The following is a 19057-nucleotide window of genomic DNA, read 5'->3' as shown; positions in this document are numbered from 1 at the left end:
AGCCAAAGGAAGATATTAAAACAAACAAACAAACAAAAAAAAAAAACCAGTCCTCTAAAATGAAGATAGTTACTGATAATAAGAGTTTCCCAAGCAGGAACAATTTCTTAATAAGAACAGATGTTAGGTGGTATGCCATAATCTTATATTTCAACAAAACTTGCATGAAATTTGGTGAGGCATTTCTGAACTTCACAGTATTTCCTGATTACCCTTTGAAATAGATGAGAAAACAAGTAAATGGCTCACAACTTAGCTCCCATTTTCTATCCTTTCCCCAATCCGGCAATCTTTCACTGATCATTGAAAGAAAAGAAAGTGAAGTTGCTCAGTCGTGTCTGACTCTTCGCGACCCCATGGACTGTAACCGACCAGGCTCCTCTGTCCATGGGATTTTCCAGGCAAGAATACTGGAGTGAGTTGCCTTTTCCCTCTCCAGGAACTGATCATTGAAGGCCCCCCTTTAATGTCAATTTTGATGAGCTATTGCTCAAAGTACCCAAGGAGTGAACTGCCTTCTTTTCCATACTCCCAGGGCATACCATTGAGACTCAGTAATTTACTGATTACCTACCAAGTGCCAGAAAGAATGCCAGAAGTGTTTATATACACTGTGCCATTCAACTCATCAAGAACTCGGTGAAAAACTGTTATTCCTGTATTTTAGAGATAAAGAACTAGATACAGAAGATTAAGAAAATTCCTCAAGATGCAAGGTAAACCATGGAACCTGTATCCAACCTTAGGGCTCCTGCTTAAGCCCTATGCTTCTCCAGTACAGTGCTAAGTACATTTGTGTCATGATCAGTTACATGTCTGTTTCCTCCATAAACCAGTCCAGGCCCTATGAGCAGGGAAACTATTCCCCAATGACCTCTAGCACAGAGCTCAGGACACAGCAGATACTCACAAATGGCTAGGAAGAATGAGTACCTGGATAGAATCTGTCCGATCACTGATATACTTTAAAAAGAGTATTATACAAGCCAGTGAATTTTGTAACTGACAAGAACGTAGCTTTTAATGTCGAATGAATTCCAGACAATATATATCGTAACAGTTTAGATTCACTCAACTTAGAATCAGCAAAGGGTGATTTATCTAAACAGCCTGCAAGTCTTAACCTGTAAGACTCAAGTGTAAAACTATTTAAGACCTCATTGGTTTGTCTGTTAATAACTAATGCCCATATTGCTGGAGCCAGGCCTCCTAAATCCCTTTGTCTCACCCTATGAGATGGGGTTATTGAGTAACAGGCTAGATTTCACAAAGTACAGAGGAAAACCAGACCCATTACTTTATAATCCCTTCTTTCTAATTACCCCCATCCATGCTTCTGTAAGAGCTTCCCAGATGGTGCCAGGGGTAAAGAATTTGCCTGCCAATGCAGGAGATGCAAGAGATGTAAGTTTGATCCTTGCGTCAGGAGGATCCCCTAGAGTAGGAAATGGCAATCCAGTCCCGTATTCTTGCCTGGAAAATTCCATGGACAGAGGAACCTACTGGGTTCCACAGGGTCAGTAAGAGCTGGACACAACTGAGCAAGCATACACTTCACATCCTTTATCTAGGTCCTGTTCATGGCAGACTGATTATGTCTTTGTATATCTCAAAAACATTAGGATTGCTGGTAATGAGCCAGCCTCCTTCCTCCCCACCACCGCAAACATAATTCTCATACATGAAGAACCTCTAGGTACTGGGTGGGCTTCCCACCCAAAGTCAAGCCACAGTGGCCCTCTCAGAGGGAAGGCAAGATGTTTGGATTTTAGCATGAGAAAAAAAAAAAAAAGTATTAAACAGGGAAGAAAGAGAGCATGTTCGTGTTGATCGCTTAAAACACAAGCAGGCAAACCCTCCTCTTGAGCACTCACCCCTCTTGCTCCCAATCATCTTCCAGGCTGGGTTGGCAGAGGGAGAGGACATGGGAAGGGTATTAAGACGGAAGCACTAGAACGCAGCCTTTAAAATCTCAAGGAATTGAGTGTGGGGCACAGTTCCCATACACTAGTCATGGGATCTTGGTCAAGATACTTTCCCCAAGCCTTAGTGTTCCCACATGCAAAATGGAACTGACAACAATAGCTGAACCTCACAGAGTTGAGGTACATTTTACACGTGTGTGTTAGTTGTTCAGTTGTGTTCAACCCTTTGTGACCCCATGGACTGTAGCCCGTCAGGCTCCTCTGTCCATGGGATTCTCCAGACAAGAACACTGGAGTGGGTTGCCATTTCCTTCTCCAGGGGATCTTCCCGACCGAGGGATTGAACCCAGGTCTCCTGCGTCGGCAGGCGGATTCTTTACCATTTGAATCAGTATACATAGACTAGCATAAGTAAAGCATTTAAAATTGTGTTGAGCAAATCATATATACTTAGTATCTTTATTATCATAATTACTGGTATTTTCCTTATCTTTTTCCCCCACCCCATTCTCTCTATCTCTTTGTCACTCCACTTCCCTCCCATCTTCTTTAGAAGAGATAAAGAATGAGGGAGGTGAATGAAAAAGAGCACTCCCTTCCTGCTCATTGTGTAAAGCCCTGTCATATGCCTGAGAGAGCATAAGCTCTGGAATGAGAAAGACATGCTTTTGAATCCTGCCTCACCCCTTACTAGCTGTGAAACTGTAAGCAGCTTATTTAACCTCCTGAAGGCTCATTTTCAAGTTCTATAAAAGGAATCTGTTCATTCCCCCAACATATAGGGGTTTTGGTTAGGATTAATGTTATTCTTGCCCTCTCTCCGTCTTCCCTGGGAGGTCCCCTAACAGCTCATCCCAAACCTTTTCAATAAATTATTGAGAGAGAATGGGATTGCAAGAGGCTGGTAAACTAGGGAATGAAGAAATATACACAGGCGTGGACAGCCTGTTCTCATTACCTACCCCCCATCTCCATTTCTCCACATCCCCCTCGCTGGCGCTGCTCCCACTTGCCCAACTCTACTTTCAGAATCCCTGCCCTGGGATAGGGAGGCCTGGATGCTGAGACAATGCAGGTCTTATTTCCAGGGCTCCCCCATCAAGGACAGAGCCAGCAAGAGTCTCCCCTCCTGTTACCAGAGCCACAGAGTAGAAGGAGGCCACATTCCCTGCTTGCTAATTGCTAATTTGAAATTCTGAATGCACGTAATTCATGAGAGATGGTCAAGTCTCTTTATACCATAACACAAGTAAACAAACAAACAGAACTCTTATTACAGACTGGATGTGAACCCCAGCCATAAGGAGAACTACTGAGATCCTGCAGCCTACCTTTCAATCATTTGCAAACAAACTTTTGGAACAAGCTGAATGTTCACGTAAGTCTGCCAGTACTGTGTAGTGAAAATAATGTTAGATTAAGTTCCTGTCAGCTAGGAGGATGCTCTTAAAGAAGAGGCTTGCATATGAAGTTTTCTTGATTTATCAGGGTAGAAGCAAAACACACAGAAGGAATTTTGGCTCGTTTTTGTCTCTGTAGAGGAGGCAGCCTGATGTTGGCAAAGTAATGGAGAGTTTCTCTGCAGCCCTAGGGAGAAGGCACTCCAGAGGTCAGGCCTCCATTCCATGCCTCTTGGAGGAATGTACCTAAACTTGCCACAAAGAGCCCTTCAGGAATAAATGAGTTAAAGTACCCTCTACAGACTTTAACAATAGTTATGCATGAGGAAATTGCTAAATGAAAGACCTTTGTGAACACAAATTTCACAAAGCACAAACTAAGAAAGAAGGAAAAAGAAAAGTCTGTTGTTAGGCCCGGACAAAGCAGATACGAAGAAATGATTTTGTCAGGTATTTTCAGTTTTAGAAGATTAAAATGAACTTTAAAAAACCAGGATAATGGGGAGGGAGGTGGGAGGGGGGTTCATGTTTGGAAACGCATGTACACCCGTGGTGGATTCAAGTCAATGTATGGCAAAACCAATACAGTATTGTAAAGTAAAATAAAGTAAAAAATAAAATAAAATAAAACAAAAAACAAAACAAAACAAAACAAAAAACAGGGTAGCTTTTTTAAAACCATTTTAAAAATGTCATTTTATACTGATTTTTCTGGGGGGAAAAAAAGGGGAGGGGGATATGCCAACCATGTCATTCAGAACCACATGGGTATCTAATTCACCTTTAGAATTCTATGATACAAACCTCAACAATTATTGAGCAAACAAAGTAATACAATTTTAAATTAGGTCTTCTCAAATGTAGAATATTCTGAGTGTACTGAAGTCATTATATGTTCAAACAAATGTAGTTTCTGATATTGTTTTACATATGTTTTACATTTGGAACATTTTAAGGAAAAAAAAAAACAAAAACAAAAAAAAAGAAGCAAAATTTCATTATTACTTTCTAACAGTACCTTTTCCCTAAGAATGGGGATTTAAGAAAATCCTATTCAGGGAGGAAATTAAGATTCAATTAAAGTTCTTATATTAGTTTAAGAGAGGAACCTTAGCAGTCTGTGGTGCACTCTCAAATAGAACATCTAGTGCCAAACAACTCTACATAAACATTTTTAGTAAATCAGATAATATTACTACACCAGAGAAACTCGATATTCAAACTGCATGAAAAAATTTTATAAAATGAATGAACCATTTGTAAAAAGAAACCATGCTCTGTCATCCACTTAAAAGTTGGTTTATGTACAATGAATTTTCAGCTGTGTAGGGGGAGTTCCTCTCTTAGGAACATGCTATTTTCAGGTATTACCTTTGGCTGTGATACCCCTCTGGAATGAAAGGGGGAAAAAAAGAGAGAAAATAGGGGTTGTAGAAGGAAAACAAGGCACTGAGTTCAATGTGGGTTATATATGGGCTTTAACATCAGACCATAGGGGTTTGACACTGATTCCAAAATATAGGGATGCAATCATTCCTTACGTTCTCATTTTCAAAAAGACATGCACCTAATAAGCTGCTGGTATTGTTTTTAATTGTAAAGTTGGGGGAACCCTTTTTGTTCTTTTCGAAGCAAAATACATTAAGGAAATAACTCCAACAAATGGATATAGGAGAGGCAGACTTTCCTATCTAACTGACAAAAAAGGGAGGCTGTTTGAATCACTGGGAATACTGTTACAGGTGCTGATTTGGAAGCCTGTGAATAATGAGGTCTTGAGCAGTTTCACTTGAAGAAGAGAAAGCAGAAGGGGACGCCGGGGCAGAACTCTGAAGTACAGTTTAATAGGAGAATAAGAAGCAGAGTTGGCGGCAGAGAGGCTACGGCGAGAACTCAGAAGAGTCTGGAAAGCTCTAGTTTTAGAACGCATCAGCCTGGATGAGAGAAGATGAAATCCAGAATTCAGAGACAAGGTTGCAGCAATGTCATAAATAGGCTATACTGTGGGAGTGGTGACTAGCAGATTTATAGAGAACACGCGAGGGAAGAGTTCAGCCAAGGTTACAAGCAATGGAGGCAATTGGAAGAAGGAAATGGAACAGCATAGTGTGTGAAGACATTCCATTTGAGGATAAGAAATGTTTCCTGGTCTGGGATGGCATTTTCTAAAAGCAGAAAAGTAGAATATCTAAAATTGCTGATGGCTGTTTTGGAGATAGCTCTGTCTTCTCACGGAAGTATGGCCCAAAACCACACACAGTTATGATCATCAATTAACATAATCTCTAATACAGTACCCTGAATTCTTTAGGTATGCAATATATGTGAGTGTGTATGTGTGTGTGTGTGTGTGTGAATATATATATGTATGTATACAGCATATATATAGCATAACTAATTCATATTTGTGAAGCACCCTCTAGATAACACTTCACTGGGTGTTTTCTTTAGACATTTTCTGAACACTTTCTTATAGTATAGTTACTATGAGAATATATATCTATATATAGACATATATGTATTTAAGAAACATTTTTCTACATTTTTCATCTCTCCAATAAATTGCATCTTTGTGTGAATATTTAAAAAGATCTCTATTGAGTCAGTATCTCAGGGTTAAATACCTTCATTCGGCCACTTAATCAGATGACCCAGAGCAAGTCCCCTAACCTTGGTTTTGTCTTCTATAACATGTGAACTGCTGGATGGCATCACAGACTCGATGGACGTGAGTCTGAGTGAACTCCGGGAGATGGTGATGGACAGGGAGGCCCGGCGTGCTGCGATTCATGGGGTCGCAAAGAGTCGGACACGACTGAGCGACTGAACTGAACTGAACTGAACAGCATTTACACTGCCTACTTCTTAAAATGGTGAAGAGCAAGGAAGGTAATGGACACAAAAGTATTTATAAATTGTGACCAACTATAGGCTTCCCAGTGGCTGAGTGGTAAAGAATCTGCCTGCCAATGCATGAGACACAGGAGATGAGGGTTTGATCCCTGAGTCAGGAAGATCCCCTGGAGGAGGAAATGGCAACCCACTCCTGGAAAATCCCATGGACAGAGGACCCTGGTGGGCCACAGTCCATGGGGTCACACAAAGTTGGACACGACTCAGCAACTGAGCACTCACATGCACCCAACATTAAGGTGGTATTATCAGCTTTAACCTGGTGGCTCAGATGGTAAGGAATCTGCCTGCATTGCAGGAGACCTCAATTCGATCCTTGGGTCAGGAAGATCCCCTGGAGAAGGGAATGGCTACCCATTTCAGTATTCTTGCCTGGGGAATTCCATGGACAGAGGAGCCTGGCAGGCTATCATTCCTGGCATCGCAAAGACTTGGACGTGACAGAGCAACTAACATTTTCACTTTTTCACAGTTACTCAGTACAAAAGTGCTGATTCAAAGCATAATATAGGGACTTCCCTGGTGGTCCAGTGTTAAGAATTCCACAATCCCAATGCAGTGGGCACAGGTTCAATCTCTGGTCGGGGAACTAAGAACTAGGATTCTGCATACTGCATGGTGTGGCCAAAAAACCAAAGCATATTCTAGACACAAGAGAACTCCTGTACACAAAACAACTACCAAAGATGAATGCCTGTCCAACTAGAAGCTGCAAGCGTGAAAATACCAACAAATCAGGAGCACTTGCTGATGATCCCCTGGAAACCAAAGTGCTACCAGAGGATCTGTTCTGTCAGTATAAGAAGCCCTGCCGATAGGCTACCGAGCAGCCTGAGAACAGGCAAGTGGGAGGCCCCTTTAAGGCCATAACATCGAGGAAACGAAGGCAACTACAGGAAGGCTCCTTTACTGAAGCTTTTCAGTTCCCACAAGAATTGCCCAACATGAATCAAAATTTCCCTGCCTTAATTAATTTTATTAATGTCAACAATGTAAGACTGTTCTGGTCTTTTTCTTTTTTCCTGCATGACTTCTTTAATATGAAATGAAGTGAAGTGAAAGTCGCTCAGTCGTGTCTGACTCTTTGCGACCCCATAGGCTATACAGTCCATGGAATTCTCCAGGCCAGAATACCGGAGTGGGTAGCTGTTTCCTTCTCCAGGGGATCTTCCCAACCCAGGGATCGAACCCAGGTCTCCCTAATTGCAGGCAGATTCTTTACCAGCTGAGCCACCAGGGAAGCCCTCTTTAATATGAGTTCCACACAATTCAGTATTTAATAAGAGTTTAGCACCTTCACGTGTAAGCACAATTTATCAATAGAAGCATACAGTTTATAAACTGTTGGGAATGATTGATTCAAATTTTATTTTTTTAAATTTTGATTCCAACTTTATAAACTCACCCCCAATCCCTGTAATATTTAACATCAGTGTCAGGAATACAGCGAGTAGTGCTTATTAACATTTCTAAAAAGAGAATCCTATCCTCTCAAGCATGAATATCTATGAAAACAAATTCTAACAAATCTGATCAAAATGAAGACTTTAAATACCCATTCTCAGTTATCATATATGAAATCAGAAGAGGCAGGTCTACCATGAAGCTTAATGATCCTGAAGTTTGTGATCCTCATCAGCACTGGCCCCTTCCAACACCTGTACCTAGGTGAAGGTACTAGTTTAGTTCAGTGCAGGTACTAGGTAATAGTTTGTACTATTATCTTTAAAACAGAGCCCCATGTGTGTAAGCCTCAGGACCTTCTAAACTAGGATATGCCCCTGATAATCAATATACCAAAAAGGTAAATTTCCAAAGCACCACATAACTATTATCAGGGTCATATTTTAGATCACCACCATTTACAACATCGTGACTCTGCAGGTTTCTCCTAGGCCCTTGCATGTGACACTACCATTCCTGACGTTTCCATTTCTCAAGCAAAGTTTACGGTCATAGCTCCAAAGCAAAAGCTACCCTGAAAGAAAAAAGAAAGAAGAAAAAGAACACACAAAAAAAGGCTGCTATAGTGTACTTGTCAGAAACAAAGCAATTATGAACATTATATGATTAAAAAGAAAAGACAAAGAAGTCATTTAAATAATGAACTCTAATTTGACTATTTAGCAACTCACTGTTTAGCAATTTGCTATTTTTATTACATCTTAAATCAATCCATCTACCACAGAAATTCTCTCAACCCCACATAGTACTATTTCACTGCTAAACCTATATTTCATGGCAAGACAATATCTTTGTATAATGAAATGGCAATAAAAAGAGTACCAATTATCCCAGTATTTTCTCAAAATAGGTAGACTTTCTTTCATGCCTTAATTTTATGTTTTCCTTTGCCCCATACTAAAAGCTCGGCATAATTATCCCTGAACAGGTTGAGTAAGGTCTCTACAAAATCTGCTCAGGGTGATTATTTAGCTTTTTTTATATATATATATATTTGCAGAATTTAGCTGAGACTGTTACAAGCGGTTTATCAAAATAAATGCATGATTGGCTTTAGCAGTTTTTCGTAATTGAAAAAATAAAGAAAAAAGAGTTTTCTAATAAATGGAGGGAGAGAGAGGTTAAATACTTTAATTACTCACTTGCAAAAAGATTTCCATTTGAATATGAAAACAATGTAAAGGGGTCCCTAATTTTTATGGGGCTGGAATCACTCCAGAGGATTTAATGATATTGCTGGGCAACTGAAACTCTGCAAGGGAATAATATGATTTCTAAGCATACTTCCTTAAAATTTAATAGTGCTAGGGAATATTTAAAATGGGTTATTTTAAAAGGAAGGTTGAATATGTAAATTTGTGGGAGAAGAGAATTAAGGAAACTGATTTTTTATGATACTTTTATGGTACTTTTCATTTCTGTCTTAAAATGAAAACTAGTTACTTTTGTGTCAACACGCATGTGAACAAGAGTTATAGAAGGATTTTCTGATCAAGGACTGCTAGATATTAACTGAAGAGCTGAGGTAAATATGTCTTCCCCTTAAAGCACACTTGACATTTCTGATCTTTGAACTCTGATTTTCACTATTTGTAGGGCTCCTTAGTAAGGTCTTAAGAACTAAAGGTCTTCTTGAGCTCAAATGACCCCCATTGCTTCCTGACCCTAGTCATATTTGGGCAATGAATTGTGGAAAAGCCATATTTACTAGATTTCAAGGATTCAGCCACTTCAGCTATACATTGTACCCCCAAACTGAAGATCTCATAAACAAAGGAATCTCCAATCTTCTAAATATCAGTTAATTCCACCTAATCAGATCTATTATCAGCTCTAATCCTAACACATAGATTACCAGCATCACAAAGCAGTCATTACTAATTAGCCCTCCTTCCTAATACCACTAGCACAGAAAAGCCTACCCACATTACTATATTAAAAGAGAGTCTATTTTGAATTGCTGTTTTGTTTGGAAAGGAAGAGGGAAAAAAAAATTTGTGTTCCTTTCCAGCTGGCAGTTTTCCTAAATTAGATTAACTTTTAATTTAAATTAAAAAATTTAAAAGCCTTACACAAAGAGACAGTAATTGCCCATTTGAAACATCCAAAAAAAGGTGATTGAAGGGTACAGTAATATGCTTACATGAATAATAAATAATACTTAGCATTTAGATAGAGCTTTCCCCTCATCAAATCACTTCTTTATAAGCATTAACTAATTCACACATTATCCTAGTCAGAAAAGTAAAATTAAATGATAAAATGTTTCTCTACCTCAAAGCTGGGTAAACTGAGGCACAAAAGAGGGAATTCTGTCATGAGGACACCAGTGCTTCTGAACGTGGACTATATTGGCAGGCATTTCCTTGCAGGACCTATATGTGCTGTCAAGCTAAACCTGAAATTAATTTCTGCCCCAGTCACTGTGCAGGCTTTGATGACGCTGCATGGGCAATTCTCACTCCCATCTTTGCCAATGGCTATGAGGACTCGGACAAGATACCTAAAATCTTTTTGCCTTAATTATCTTATCTTATCTGCTGCTGCTGCTGCTGCTAGGTCACTTCAGTTGTGTCCGACTCTGTGTGACCCCATAGACGGCAGCCCACTAGGCTCCTCTGTCCCTGGCATCCTATCTGTGAAATGGGAAAAAAATATTCACATACTACACACACACACACACACACACACACACACACACACACACACACACACATATACAAGATACCCAGTAAACGCTCAACAAATGGCAGTCATTATTCACCATTAGAAGGAGTTCATAAGAAAACTGCTAACAGTAAGCTAATGGAATATTTCAAGTACTCTAACAGGAAATGGACCCATAACCCTAACTAGGTGTTCAAATGGAATAAAATATTCCAAAGCTCTTGGAAAAAATATTAATGGTACAACTTACAGGGTAATGCTTAATAGTTTACATTATAAGCAATTAACGTACTCCCAGTGAGTACACGTTCATCTCAAATTACTGGTTTCCACCCTTTTTAACAGTAAAAAAAAAAAAAACTCATAGATTCAAGATATTGATTTTACTTTTAGCATCCACTGATGGAGAAAATAATGACTAAGAATTACACTGAATTCTGTGACACCACTGTGACATTTCTAAACAGATTTATGTTTTTATTCTAATCACAAGAGATATCACATATATACACATATATATGTATATATAAGCCCTGTAGAATACCCATGTGACAAATGTATATTGGTGCACATGTGAATTTGTGCAGTAAGTCCAAGATTCCTCAGAGATCTGCAGCCCACAGTATGGGAACCCTCTCCTGGAGGCTAAGAAATAACATACGGGTCAACACTTTGTTGCACAGCTGATATCCACCAGAAAAATCAAGCACAAACGGCTTCCACGTACTTAAAATTCTTCAAATGGAACTTCGAAAAATGAAACTTAGGTTCTCACGGTGTTTTCAAGCTGGAAGAGTATTTAGAAATCTTCCGATACAAATTACCCATTTTAAGAGGAATAACACTGAGATCCAGAGAAGCTGTGTTTTTACCTCCTGAGCTACCAGATTATAGCAGAACTCAGTTCTTAAAGTTTTAATTATGGCCCACGATGTGTGTATGTATATCTATGTGTATGTATGTATGTGTGTGTGTGTGCACATGTGCACGTGCCAGTCACATCCAACTCTTTGTAGCCCCATGGACTGTAGCCCACCAGGCTCCTTTGTCCATGGGATTCTCCAGGCAAGAATACTAGAGTGGGTTGGCATTTCCTTCTTCAGGGAATCTTCCTGGCCCAGGGATTGAACCCACACCTCCTGTGTCTCCTGCATTGGCAGGCAGATTCTTTACCACTGGCACCACCTGGAAGTCCTATACAGACAATGTGGGGCACTTCTAAAAAACAAAATACTGTATAATAAACTCTTTGGTGTGGGGTTTTGTTATTTTCTCCTTTCACTAATCCTAGCAGATATGATGCAAGATTGCTCCTCATAACTTTTAAGCAGCACTCAAAATCTTGTATTGTAATGGTTCTCTTCTTCTCTTCTTTATCTCCTCCACATTAATACAGTGACAAATGCTATGTACATGTTTGGTTTTTAACCTAATTGGTTTAACATAAAATCCAGTTAAGATACGCCAACCCACTACAAAGAAAATAAAAACTTTAAATCTATTTTCAGCACACTTATAAATGTGTGTGTTTTTAAGCTGCTGGAATTTTAACTATATTTTCATTTCTCCTCATCTGGAGAATTTACATGCTTGCAAGAAAATCTTGTTGAAACCTTATTTTGGTCTTCATGGAACATAATCTCAACATCTCAGACAGCCTGAAGCATGCTGAATTACATTTGCAGCTTCCTCTGGGGTTCTGTGAAGCTCTGTTAGTATTGCATACTACACATAAGTTACTTTTAATGCTCTTCCAAGGCTTGTTAAATGCTATACAAACTTTACACTTCATGGCTCTAATGTTTAACTTATCTATCAGTAAACTTGAACCCACAATTCATCTCGTTGTCCATGTTAGTAATTTCTACTCATTATTATTTGTAAATGAGTTTTTTAAAAAAGAACTAGATTTTGATTAAGAGCAGCTACTGATCATGTACATGAAAAGAAATTCCTGAACCTTTGCCCCAAACATTCAACAAGGTAAACCCAAAGATGTAAAAGGTGGCGGCTTAATAGTTTATTTAAACTGTGACACTATTAATAGGCACAAAGAATCCATTCAAAGATTGTCTATTAAATGTGACTATTGCACTTACTGAGCAATTTAAGTACCATCTAGTAAAATAAACCTAAACAAGATGATTCTAGCAGGTGAAAATGTTTATATTTATTTTAGCCTAAGTCTATGCTAATTTTTCTTTTTGTAAAGTGAATCTAAAATACACTATTTAAAAATTCACAGTACTACTCTCTGCATATCTTCCCAATAAACTTCATTTAGATTACATATATTTTTTGATTAGAAAGAATTCTGTCCTAAGCGTCCATGCAACCTAAGAATCATGGTCTTTGAAGAAAAGCAACACTGAAATATTAGCTATTGTGCATCACCGAGGAACTCTTTGTGGCTGAAAATCTGAGAAAATTTCATTTCCAAACATGTTTTCATTAAATTTTTTCTAGAACACTAATTCCATTTTAAACAAACAAAAAAATGTATATACATAGCAAATACGCCCAAAGGTATAAACAAACTAATGAGAACTTTCATATTCCTGAATGTCACAGCAATGGTAGCATCACACCAGTTGCATTTGTAAGGAGAAATCTTAATGCTTCTTTCCTGTCTTCATTGGCTAATATCAATTCATTTATGCAATGATTATATAATTGCTCTTAACTTCTATTTAGGAATAAAATTTCAAACATTTTTATTTCAGCACATTAGGAATATTATGAAAAACCACCAGGTTTACCATGGTTATCTGTCAGAAGTATTCTCTTCAAAAATTTTTGCATTTTATTTTAGTAGGGAAACTGTCTGATACCAGGTTATTTCAAAGATATAGAAACAACACAAAAAAGATGAAAAACCCAGATAAGATAGAATCTGGAATTTAAGTTGTTTTCATAGATTAAAATAATCTTCATGAAATTATTCAGCCACAACTAAGTACATGTCAAACAACACTTGGAAAGTAACAGTAATATTTAGTAATCATAAATTTCATAAAAATGAGATTTCCAAGAATACTGTTCTTTTATTTTAACTTAATTTTCAGGCAACATAACAGTGACCTATTTATAGCAAAAGCTTTGCTAAAGAGATCAAAGAGCTCAGCTATTTGTGGAAAGAGGTGAGCAGTGGACATTATTTTTCTTTTTCATGTAAATTTTACAGTGAAAATATGTTTATAGCTAAGAAAATTAGGTATTTAACAGAGTTACATCTAGTCTTGATAAAATCATAAATTTGAGTATTCCCCAATACATTGTTGTAGTCATTTATTCAAAACAAAATTATATTTCAGATTCTTTTAATAATTATTGCTAAGAAAACAAGCCACATTTTGATATCGATTATGATTTTTTGCATATTGTAAGAGCATAGATTTCTCAGCATTTAAAAAGAGCTTCTGCAAAGAGATGATGCAGTCACTGGGAATTCTTGAAAAGAAAATTAATATGATGTCATCAGAATAATTGAACCTTGAGTATTTCACACTGTCATTTTGGAAGATGAGTTAGAAAATTAGAGGGGGGCAACACCAAAGAAAACATTCTCATCATAAGAACATGAACACTACCCCGTGCTCATCATTCCTACCACCAAAAATAACGACGTCTGCAATAGCCAACCCTAACCAGCACCTTAATTAATTGGTATTAGTAGTAATTAAGACAATTCCAGTTAAGTTCTAATTTTAAAACATTAAGTATAAGCTCAGTTATTCAATAAAGAGTTGTAGTCATTTGGTGTGTTTCTAGGTGCAGAATATAGCAATTTAGTATTGACAAGCACTAACGGACGAGGTCATTTCACAAGTATAGTGTGCACAAAGGTGAACCGGGCAACTGATGAAATCTGTGGCCAAGGCGAAATAGCAATCTCTGAGACAAATGGTAATAAAGTTACTGAAATGAAGCAATGTAGTTTCTAAACTGAACTGTCATAAAGGGGGATATGGGCTTCAAACTGGCATGTCAGGAGTAATTAAAATATTATTTCTCTTTTTTAAAAAGTTCCAAATGGCTTTAATAGTCTTATTGATTCTTTATTCAGACAGCTGAAAGGTTAGGAGGACTCTGCTGGACTGTAGGGAAGGCTGGGCAGTGTCGAGGTTTGGAGGGAGGGAGGCTGAGTTCTGCAAGGGCAGAAAAAGGAAAAGGTAGATGTATTAACACACTGGAGACAATGCATGCTTCCACACAGGAGACTATTTGTCCCAAAGGAAGAAAGTTAAAGGGCTTCAGAAGTTACCTATGATACAAATACTTAAAAAGCTAAAGGTGCATATAGACTATATTTATTGTTCTCAGGGATGTAGAAAGTTTCTATAAGGCAAGATGACAAACGTAAAGTTCTCAAAATGGATTTCTCCTGAAGATTCCAAGATATCCTCTATTCAGGTCTCTCCAATTGATCCTTGAGTTGAAATGACTGGCCTGCCTGGTCAAATACTTGGTCAACTGATTCAGGATGGGTGTGACTGATATTGTTAATGCCAGCATAAGAAAAGCTTGAAGAAAATGCACTTGTTTTGTGCACCTAGCTTTCCCCCACTAGGAGAGATTGAGGTCCTTGCTAATAAGAGATAAAATCTATTATAACCCACTTTTGGTATCATTTTTGCTATTCTCATCTTGAAAATAAAGCAGATCAGATATTTCTATCTGTATGAATGATTGCCATGAGACATTATGGAATCAAAAACCTTAGAGCTAGAAATAATCAGAAGATCATCAGACCCAGCTCCTATTTTAAACAGGAGTGAGCAGGCTATAAACAGGAGTGAAAAACATGTTTGAGGAAAAGGACTGTGAAAATGGAGATGGCGTTCTTCACACTTGAGTATCAGTCTTTGCACAACCCAAGTGCCATACTGAGGACTTGGCTTCAGCCAAATTTCCATTTGCACCACCTAACTTGGACCTTGGCAAACACAGTGAAGGAACACATCTGCCTTGCAGGAAAGTGAACTGTGCAGCCCCCATCCAAATCCAGATACTCCTTAGCAACCATGCACTCTTCTTTGCAGTGAAAATATACCTAAAAAGTAATACTTAGCCATGAAACAGCCTCCATACCAATTCTTGACGTAATCCACTTTGCAACTAGCTAATTACACGTGATAATTGAAACTACACTCACATTACTCAATAATTAAATGATCTGTTTAAGGAGAAATATAAAATACACAACAGTGCATTTGGAAAGGATACAAACCAATCGCTAGGCACCCAGGACCCAAAGTCAGAGAATCAAGAGGACCTTGGTTGTAATATGTAGGAGAAAGGTCAAAGGTTTGGAAACTACTACTATTCTTTTTATCCCCTCCGAAGTTTGACTCCACATTAAAAACTACAGCATTCCCCACTGAGCTGCTGAGCCCAAGAAGCAATGTGCTATGTGATCGAGGATCTATCTGCACAGGACTTTACAGACCTCAGATTCCACTACCACAGAAAACCCCTCTTTCTAGTATGTGCCCAGCCCCAATAAAGCAAAATAAACACACACCACATGCTTCTGGAATCACAGTTGGCTTTTCTTCTCATATCTATGAGCAAAAAATAGAATAGTGTTTTAAAATGGGCAGGCCCATCCATTTATTTTTTCTCTCACTCTTGGAAGTTCCAGGAGGAAAAGAAAAAAAAGAAAACACACAGGCCAGATGTAACCTGTTATTTATATTTATTTTCTCACTGCTTTACAAAATGCTAACATATGCTGTCATATGATAGCCCATAAGGAAAATAACAATACAAATATTAACTGAATAAAGAATGTTCGATTAAAACTAACATACTGACTGCAACTGTTTCTGTAGCATGAAGCAAATGAGAAGTACTCGTAGAATCTTTTCTACAGTTGTGTACCTGCTACACAAATTTTTAAAATTCTGTTCCAAAGTAGTGAGATCAATTAATGTTCCAGCAGTAATCATTAGAGTTCTGATAATAAAATATCTCCCTGATGCAGAAAGCAATTGTGTCAGTGAGCAACCTCTACATTTCCTGAGGCTAAAAGTCATTCGTACAATTCTCCAAAACTGAAATTCCAGTTTGGAGGTCTACAGTACTTAGAAATACAAAGGAAGATTTAACAAGTATATAAGCTACACATTAGTGAAAAATATGAAGATTAAGCAACCTCTGGACTGTCCTTGGCTTATTTTGCTTTTTATTTTGGTAAGGCTAAATGACCTTCCTCCACAGGAAATAAATCTGCATGGAGCTGAAAATCATAGGCAATTAACACACTGAAAAAGAGAGTCCTCTTAAATTATGGTTTTAGAATTTTTAGATGTACCAGCTTCAGGTGGAAATGTGTTTGTGAAAAGCAAGGGAAAGCAAAACCCAGGCCGACTTGCACTAGTGCTATAGAACAGAACGGAGCTTAGTTCTATGCAAGATCTCATGCTGCCTGACTGTGACATAATAGTGTCAGCTAAATGAAAGGTTTTATTTAGCGCCAATTTTAACAAAACCCAATGTTTAACTTATGACACAACAGGGATTTGGAGGTCTTCCTCATCACCTTAAAAGGAAGTAAACCAGAATCCAGCATGAGATGAAGGTGCCATTTCATCGCGTACGGTTCCCACCCTCACCCCAGGTAATAACTTATTTATTGGTAAAATAAAGACCTAGCGCATTAGCTCAAGAGACACAATTACAAGATTACACAGAGTCAGTGTTCACCTGTACACAATGGTTTGTCTGACTACAAAGAACCATCCACTTCAAATCTTTTCATTTCACACAAACTCTTTATTGCTTCACTAAAACTGAAGCCTACACACTTGTACATGTGCATACACACATTCACACAACATGAGGGGGGGGGAAAAAGAGCATTCAATTTAACCACAGAGCAGCAATAAAATCAAATATCTTTTTGACACCAAAGGCATCGCCTGATTTAGAAGATGCTTGCCGATCCTCAAAGCAAGTCCAGTTACCATAACAAATGTACATTTTACCAGCCTTAGAATTCTAATTGTGTTTAATACAGTTTCATGTTGCATCAAAGTACAAAATCAATACCATTTGTCCAGCTCCCAGGAAAAATGGAATCTATAAGCGCCTCTTATTGAGTAATTAAACACCTATTATTGTCATGGGTAGTGAAACAATGAATATGATAAGATAAATTTTTGCAAGAAAATACTGCAGTGATTAATACCTCCCTGCGTATTAAATAAAAATGACTGTCTTTTGTGCAGAACTGCTGGCAGAAGAACAGGGACGCGAGAAGTAGTTGCCAGTGCCACAATAACAGGCTAACCTTGAACTGAACTCCTTTCCTCAAGAAATTAAATGCTGTAGCAAGACTTTAAATCCCCCCACTTAGAGCTCATTTGTGCGCCATGTAACCTGCAGTTCCTGAAAAGAACTCATTATCTTCAAAAGGAGAATCCCTTTATAATTTTTTTATGAATGTGTATATTGTTTCTACAAAAAAGAAGTATTTCAATGTCCAAAAAGGATAAGAATATTAACAATGTAAGTAAGGAAAAGAGACTTGTACCAATCAGATATCACTTCTACTTCCAGGAACGTGAGTGCAGAATGCAATCTGTTAAGGAAAACTGAACATTAGATTGAGAATGAGATTAGAGGAAATGCATATTTAGAAAAAGACATTAATCTGTTAGACTGATGCTAACAGTCCTGGGTATTCTTTTTGGGTCTCTGTCTGTCTCTCTTTCAGTAGTATTAAGTATGATACCCCTCATTCTATACACCTCCCCCTGCTGTACACACACACACACACACACACACACACACACACACACTCACTCTCACACTCCCCACCCACCACATGGTTCCTCCATCACTGCTTTGCCTTTTTTTTTAAACTTAAGAATGATGCACCAGGAACAACTACAAAGTACAAAAGATGAATCTATGGATGTGACACTTGTAAAGGGTAACCCTATTTCACAAGTGAGACGGGACAAAAAAGAAAGAAAAAAGGCCACTGAAGCAATAACTGCTCACTGAATTACCATTAAATTGTAAGATTTACAATCCAACGTACAGTAAGTGCATATCTAATGGAGTTTGTCCTCTAAAAGAATATAAAGTGAATCTCTCCAGCATAAGATGTGTGTAGATGATGTATGTTTCTTTTAATCCAGTTTTTTAATTAAAGACAAAAAAAATTCAAAACACACACATAAAAGAACACGTTGATGCAACACCAGCAAAACCCTGAGGCAAACTTAGAAGCTTACCTAAGTTTAAATGCACTGTATATTAACTGTTCTCATTCTCTATCAAACAATTCATTCCTCCAAAGACAAAAATAAGACATATAATCAAATAAGTATAGCAAAACAGAAGTCCTGTTCTCTTTCACACAGCATTAGTACGTGAACAGTTAACCTTTCTGAATCCTGTGTTAAATTAAAAAAAAAAAATCCTGAATCCAAACGATTGGTCATAAATTGCTAGATTTTTTTCTGAAGGGAAATAATAAGATAGAGTTTATCAGTATTATTGAGTCATTTAATAAGGGCAGATAAATTCCTATGTTGACAACATGGACAGAATTCAAATATGATACTAATGTAATCAAACATCAACAATATTATGACTGTTCATTTTTATTAATACAAACAACCCCCAGAAAAGAATTTACTATTTTTGAGAAAAATCACTTAAAATACTCCAATT

The 19057-nt window shown here is 37.8% G+C and overlaps 1 protein-coding gene across 2 annotated transcripts in view; it reads right to left on the bottom strand.

Moving 5' to 3' along the window:
* FIGN (fidgetin, microtubule severing factor) overlaps positions 1-19057 on the bottom strand; it is a 130145-nt gene that overhangs the window by 88523 nt on the left and 22565 nt on the right. The window lies entirely within an intron of this gene.

The sequence above is a fragment of the Ovis aries genome, chromosome 2, assembly GCF_016772045.2.
Source record: "Ovis aries strain OAR_USU_Benz2616 breed Rambouillet chromosome 2, ARS-UI_Ramb_v3.0, whole genome shotgun sequence".
NCBI classification, from domain to species: domain Eukaryota; kingdom Metazoa; phylum Chordata; class Mammalia; order Artiodactyla; family Bovidae; genus Ovis; species Ovis aries.
This window is presented reverse-complemented; position numbering and strand designations above follow the sequence as displayed.